Here is a 7,738-nt window from a genome sequence, read left to right on the forward strand (position 1 = left end):
TCTATGTACCTATTCAAACTTCTCTTAACGATGACCAACCACACATCTACTACTTGTGCAGGCAGCTCATTCCACACACTCACCCACCATCTGAGTGAAGTTTCCCCTCAATTTCTTTGCAACATTTGACTTTTCACCCTTAACAAATGACCTCTGGTTGTAGTCTCACCCAGCCTCAGTGAAGAAGCCTGCTTACATCCGATGGAGAAACTGTCTCCAACTTGATAAACTCCAATAACTCCTACCAGTAATTTTTGTCACTCCCCCTCCCCTCTTTTTCTATTCCCCATTCTGGCCTCTTACCTGTTCCTCTCACGGGCCTGTCACTTCCCTTTCTACCATGGTCCACTCTCCTCTCCTATCGGATTCCTTCCTCTTCAGCCTTTAACCTTTCCCACCCACCTGGTTTCACCCATCACCTTCCAGCTGGCCTCTTTCCCCTCCCCTCCAACTTTCTCATTCTGGCATCTTTCCCCTTCTTTGTCAGTACTGATGAAGGGTCTCAGCCCGAAACATCGACTGTTTATTCATTTCTATAGATGCTGCCTGACCTGCTGAGTTCCTCCAGCATTTTGTGTGTTTTACTCTGTATTTTCACCATCCGCGGAATCGCGAGTTTGTATAAAATTCATGTATGATTTATGTTTTTTTCATGTGATTGTTGCTTATATGATGCTGTATGCCTGCAAGTAGGTTCTTCATTGCTCCCATCCGCATGTGCTCTTGTGTGCGTGACAATAAACTCACCTTTGACTGACAGAGTTGTACATAAAACAGTAATCTGATAATTCAAATCAACGTGGAGCAACACTGTCACCTGCTGGTGAAAGGCAATGGCTGCGGTAACAATGTTGCTCAGACCCTCAGTTTGGTAGGGAGCTTCAAAGTACATTTATTATCAAAGTACATATACGTCACCATGTACAACACTGAGATTTGTTTTCTTGTGGGCATTCACAGTAAATGCTAAGAAATATCCACACCACCAGGTTCAGGAATAGTTATTACCCCTCAACCATTAGGTCTTGAATCACAGGAATACTTCACTCGCCCCATCACTGAACTATTCCCACAACCTATGGACTCACCTTGAAGGACTCTTCATCACATGTTCTTGATAATTGTTTATTTATTTTTGCATTTGCACAGTTTGTTGTCTTTTGCATACTGCTTGTCCACCCTGTTGCTGCAGTCTTTCACTGATTCAGTTACAGTTATTGGATTTATTGAGTATGCCTGCAAGAAAATGAATCTCAGGGTTGTATACGGTGACATATATGTACTTTGATAATAAACTTACTTTGAACAATGACTTAGTCTCCACAGCCATCTATGGCAATGAATTTTCAGTTTTACTACGCTCTGGCTGAAGAAATTCTACCTCATCTCTGTTCTAAAAATCAACATCATCAAAAGCTGGAGTTCCGTGGAGATCATCAAATTTAAAATTGAAGAAAAAGTCTCTACTGTAAAGACAGACAACCAGTGTGGAAAAGACAACAAACTGTGCAAATGCAAAAAGGAACAATAATAATAGGTTTTAATGTTTCAACAGTGCATTTACTGTCAGAGAGATGTATACAATATACATCCTGAAAATCTTTTTTCTGCACAAACATCCACAAAAACAGAGTGCCCCAAAGAATGAATGACAGTTAAATGTTAGAACCCCAAAGCCCCCCCCAGCTCCCCCCATTCACACACACGCAGCAGCAAAGCAACCAACCCCCTCCCCACCAGCAAAAACCATTGGTGCCCAAGCGTGCCCCAAAGACTACTCGTTCACCCAGTATTCAACATGCCCCAGGATCTCTCTCTCCCTAATAAGGAAAAAGAGGTGTCCCTCATACACAGCGAGCCGGGTGACATAACAAACAACTCGCTGATTTATGGTGTTAAAAGTCTGCTGCGTCGCTTTTTCCGAGCTCTGCGCCTCTGGGCACACAGCCAACATCAAGCCCACTGCTTCCGATCTTCCTTGTTCTCCCGTGGCGCATCAGTCGGTGGCACCAGCCTTGAATCAGCCCGCCTCCAGCGCCTCGGAAATCCAGCACCCTGAAGGTGTGCTAGCCTTCCAGACCACGTCTTTGGAATATCAAAAAGCAGCCGGTCGTGAGGCCCTGAGAGCGAGTCCCATAATAATAATAAGCAAAAAATGTCAAGAACATGAGATGAGGAGTCATTGAAAATGAGTTCATAGATTGTGGGAACAGTTCGGTGTCGGGGGTGAGTGAAGTTGGATGTCACAACCAGGTGTCATTTTTTAAAAAAGAAAAGATTTTTTTCAGTTAGTATGTGGTTACGCACGGTTCCTTGGATTGTTTACCTTTTATGTCTAATTGTTTGTCTTTGGACTATCTTTGGGTTTTCCCTTTGTGTTGCAGGTGTCTCATTTGGGATCATGGGGATTGTTAAGATCTCTTTGTATTTATCACTTTTATTGAATTAGCATGGGATTTTCATTGTAGTTGTTTTTGGGGATTATGCTTCGTCTGGACATCCGGGGTGTCTGATTGGTCCTGAGTTCCTACCTGCTCCAGGTGTATTTCAGGGTGGGGGCGTGGGGAGCATGCCAATCCCTCTTTGTTTGGTTGTTGTGTTTCCTTGTCTGGTGAAACTCAGACCAAGTTCTTCTGTGTATCGTCAGTGATTCTGTACTTTTGCCTGAGTTCTTGTTAGTCTTTCTAGTTAATAGAACATACAACATAGAACATAGAAATCTACAGCACATTACAGGCCCTTCGGCCCACAATGTTGTGCTGACCATGTAACCTACTCTAGAAACTACCTTGAATTTCCCTACCGCTCCGCCTTCTATTTTTCTAAGCTCCACGTACCTATCGAAGAATCTCTTAAAAGAACCTATTGTATCTGCCTCTACCACCTAAAAACAGCAGTGCATTTCACACATCCTCCACTCAGTGTGGAAAACTTACCTCTGACATCCCCCTTGTACCTACTTCTAAGCACCTTAAAACTATGATCCCTCATGCTAGCCATTTCAGCCCTGGGAAAAAGCCTCTGGCTATCCACACGATCAATGCCTCTCATTATCTTATACACCTAGTAATTTTTGTAATAAACATTTAGTTTAGATGGAACTGCCATAGTCTTTGTGATTCCTGCACGTGAGTTCACTAGAAGGTACAGGAGCCTTAGATTCTGCACCCCCATGTTCAGGAACAGGACTAGAATATAAAAGCAAGGATGTAATGTAATGTTGAGGCTTTATAAAGCACTGGTGAAGGAGTACCGTGAGCAGTTTTGGGTCCCTTATCTAAGAAAGGATGTGCCAAAGGAGCTTCACAAGAATGATTCTGGGATTGAAAGGCTTCATATGAGAAATGTTTGATGGCTCTGGGCCTGTACTCACTGGAATTCAGAAGAATGAGGGGTGACCTCATTGAAATCAATCGATTGCTGAAATGCCTTGATAGAGTGGATGCGGAGAGGATGTTTCCTAAGGTGGGGGTGTCTAAGACCAGAGGGCACAGCCTCAGACTAGAGGGACATCCCTTTAGAACAGAGAAGAGGGGGAATTGCTTTAGCCAGGGAGTGGTGAATCCGTGGAATTTGTTACCACAGGCAGCTATGGAGGCCAAAGCATCAGGGATATTTAAGACAGAGTTTGATAGGTTCTTGATCAGTCAGGGCATGAAGACAGGAGATTGGTGCTGAGAGGGAAATGAATCAGCTATGATGAAAGGGCAGAGCAGACTCGATAGGCTAAAAGGCCTAATTCTGCTCCAATATTTTAAAGTTAGTCTACAAACACATTTTCAGGGACTCTTTACAAGTCATGTTGCAGTATCGTTTTTATTTGCACTGTTGCTTTTGCACATTGGTTGTTCGTCAGTCTTCGTTTATGTATAGCTTTTCATAAAGTCTGTTGTATCTTTTCCTGTAAATGTCTGCAAGAAAATTAATCTTAAGGTAGAGTAGTGGTTAGCACAAATCTTTACAATACTGGCAACGCGGGTTCAATTCCCGCCGCTGTCTGTAAGGAGTCTGTACGTTCTCCTTGTGACCGTGTGTGTTTCCTCCGGGTGCTCCGGTTTCCTCCCACAGTCCAAAGACCTATCAGTTAGTAGGTTAATTGGTCATTATAAATTGTCCTGTGATTAGGCTGGGGTTGAATTGGGGATTCCTGGGCAGTTTGGCTCACCAGGCCAGAAGGGCTGACTCCATGCTGTATCTCAATCAAGAAATAAATAAAAGGTTAACACATATACTCTGATAATTCAGATGTGCAGATTGTGTGGTTGATGGCTGGGCTGAGTTGCTCTCTGATCTTGGCAAGCTACTTGCAAACATTTCATCCCCATGTGAGGAGACGTCCTCTCCACTTCACAACTGAGTTTCAAAACTGACATCTGGTCAACTGATTGAACCTCCGAGAGGACCACAACCTTGTTGTGGTTTGGAGGCTTGCATGCCTCAATGACCCAGAGTGCTGTGTTTTGGCTCTTTGTAGGGTCACCCATGCTAAACAGGTCAAAGGGTAGAAGCCAGATTAAGAGTGGTCCACTGGTTCTCCAGGTTCGGGGGTTCAGCTCAGGGCTAACAACCCTGACTGGTCAAAAACAAAATTGTTACGGAAATAGTAATAAAAATAGTAATGCCTTTAGATGAAGGCATTGAGAATAACATCAGCAAGTTTGCTGATGATACTAAGCTGGGTGGCAGTGTGACATGTGATGAGGATGTTAGGAGAATTCAGGGTGACTTGGATAGGCTGGGTGAGTGGGCAGATACTTGGCAGATGACGTTTAATGTGAATAAGTGTGAGGTTATCCACTTTGGGAGTAAGAACAGGAAGGCAGATTATTATCTGAACGGTGTAAAGTTAGGTAAAGGAGAAATACATAGAGATCTAGGAGTCCTTGTTCATCAGTCACTGAAGGTGAATGAGCAAGTGCAGCAGGCAGTGAAGAAGGCTAATGGAATGTTGGCCTTTATTACAAAGGGAATTGAGTACAAGAGCAAGGAAATCCTCTTGCATTTGTACAGGGCCCTGGTGAGACCACACCTGGAGTATTGTGTACAGTTTTGGTCTCCAGGCTTAAGGAAGGACATCCTGGCTGTAGAGGAAGTGCAGCGTAGATTCACGAGGTTAATTCCTGGGATGTCTGGACTGTCTTACGCAGAGAGGTTAGAGAGACTGGGCTTGTACACGCTGGAATTAAGGAGATTGAGAGGGGATCTGATTGCAACATATAAGATTATTAAGGGATTGGACAAGATAGTGGCAGGAAATATGTTCCAGATGCTGGGAGAGTCCAGTACCAGAGGGCAAGGTTTGAGAATAAGGGGTAGGTCATTTAGGACAGAGTTAAGGAAAAACTTCTTCTCCCAGAGAGTTGTGGGGGTCTGGAATGCACTGCCTCGGAAGGCAGTGGAGGCCAATTCTCTGAATGCTTTCAAGAAGGAGCTAGATAGGTATCTGATGGATGGGGGAATCAAGGGATATGGGGACAAGGCAGGAACTGGGTATTGATAGTAGATGATCAGCCATGATCTCAAAATGGCGGTGCAGGCTCGAAGGGCCGAATGGTCTACTTCTGCACCTATTGTCTATTGAATCCTCTATATCTGAGTGCGACAGTATCTCTGAGTCTCCACCCAGGACTTGCATGACAGACAGTAGCGAAAACTGAGAGGAAACTAAAAGACATGATGGAGGATCTGAACAGTATCAGAGATGAAGAACCTTCATTGCTGCCCTCAACGCCAGTCTTTGCCTACTTGTATATATTTTTGTAAATTTCTATAATTTTTATATTTTGTCTGCAATCGTTCCCAGCAAGAAATTAAATCTCAGGGTATTATGTATATGGTTCCTTATACTCACTTCGATAATAAATTACTTTGAACTTTAGAATCATTCAGCAGGGAAGCAGGCCCTATGGCCTAATAGATCCATTTTGGCCAAGGTTCCCATCCGAGCTGTTGAGCTGGGATAGGCACAATGGGCCGAATGGCATCATATACTGTGATATTGTGTGGACTCTTTCAGTCCTGCCACTTCATTCCATCCTTCTTTTTCTTGGGCACTTAGCTTCCAGTGGAGCAGAGGCCATTGGTGACCTCCCCCTCTATCGTCCCCTGTTCTGAGCCAGTTTCTTGAGGGTGGTCCAGGAATGTCCCCCATTGTCTAATTTTGTCCTCGATGCCTCTCCTCCCTTTTTATCCCCTTCTTTCCTTGGAGATTCCATTGTAATGCCTACCTGGTAATGTTGGTGGTTAGCTTCCCCAACGTGTGGCCAATCCACCTACATTTCTGTTTCTATTTGTGTATTTACCTCATTTCTTTAGCCAGTTACAACATCAGGCATGCTTGTTGGTTTCTGCACCTTGCCCAACAAAATGCAGGACGTGCCCCAGTAAGTGGGCGGGCAGGAAGGCGCAGTGGATCGAGCCACTTCCTCAAGGCTTCAGCGATTCCAGGATCGATCCTGACCTCTGGCGCTGTCCGTGTGGAGTCTGCACGTTCTAACTGTGACCATGTGGGTTTTTCCCCAGCTGCTCCGGTTTTTTTAAGACTTGGAGCAGAGTTAGGTCATTTTGCCATCAAGTCTGCTCCAATTTCCCTCTCAGCCCCAATCTCCTGCCTTCTCCCCATATTCCTTCAAGCACCGACCAATCAAGAATCTATCAACCTCAGTCTTAAATATACATAAAGACTTGATCTCCACAGCCACCCGTGGCAAAGAGTTCCACAGATTCACCACTCTTTGGCTAAAGAAATTCCTCATCATCTCCATTCTGAATGGGCACCCCTCTGAGGCTGCATCCTCTATTTCTAGACTCTCCCACTGTAGGAAACATCCTCTCCACATCCCTTCTATAAAGGCCTTTTAATAATTTGATAGGTTTTAATGAGGCTCTTCTGAATTCCAGTGAATACAGGCCCAGAGCCATCAAATGCTCTTCATATGAGAAGCCTTTCAATCCTGGAGGCATTTTCATGAACTTCCTTTAAACTCTCTCCAGTTTCAGCACATCCTCTCTAACAGAAGGGGCCCAAAACAGCTCACAATACTGCAAGGGAGGCCTCACCAGCGCTTTATAAAGATTCAACATTACATCCTTACTTTTATATTCTAGTTCTCTTAAAATGAATGCTACGATCACATTTTCATTTGCGTTTCCCTTCCACACCACAGAGACACGGGAGTGGTGGATTCATTCACTGCTATAAGTGATAGCACATGCCCTCTAAACCAGGCAGCATCCTGGTAAACCTCTTCTGCATCCTCTCTAAAGGCCGAAAGTAAATTTTATTGTCAAAGTACATGTATATCACCATATACAACCCTGAGATTCATTTTCTAGTGAGCATACTGAATATATCTATAGAATAATAACCATAACAGAACCAATGAAGGATCACCCAACTAGGGTAGAAGACAGTAAACTTTGCAAATACAAAACTAAATAAATAATAACAATAAATAAATAAGCTCTGAGACAAGCCGGTTCCTCACCGATGTTGTCAACTGCCATGCCGCGGGAGACTGAAACACTAGGACAGCAGGTGATGTGTGCTGTTGTTGGAAGAAGGCCTCTGCACTCAAACAATTCTCCCTCTCTCTCTGATGGTGAGTGAGATCCTCGAGCCGGAGGGCACAGAGAAGTGACATGAAGGATTGTAACATCAGAACAGCGAGCTGCTGGTCTCCTGCTCTCTCCCTCGCTAGTAAGAGAGCCTAAGATAGCGAAGAGATGGGTCATGGAC

This window comes from Hemitrygon akajei, chromosome 7, assembly GCF_048418815.1.
Source record: "Hemitrygon akajei chromosome 7, sHemAka1.3, whole genome shotgun sequence".
NCBI classification, from domain to species: domain Eukaryota; kingdom Metazoa; phylum Chordata; class Chondrichthyes; order Myliobatiformes; family Dasyatidae; genus Hemitrygon; species Hemitrygon akajei.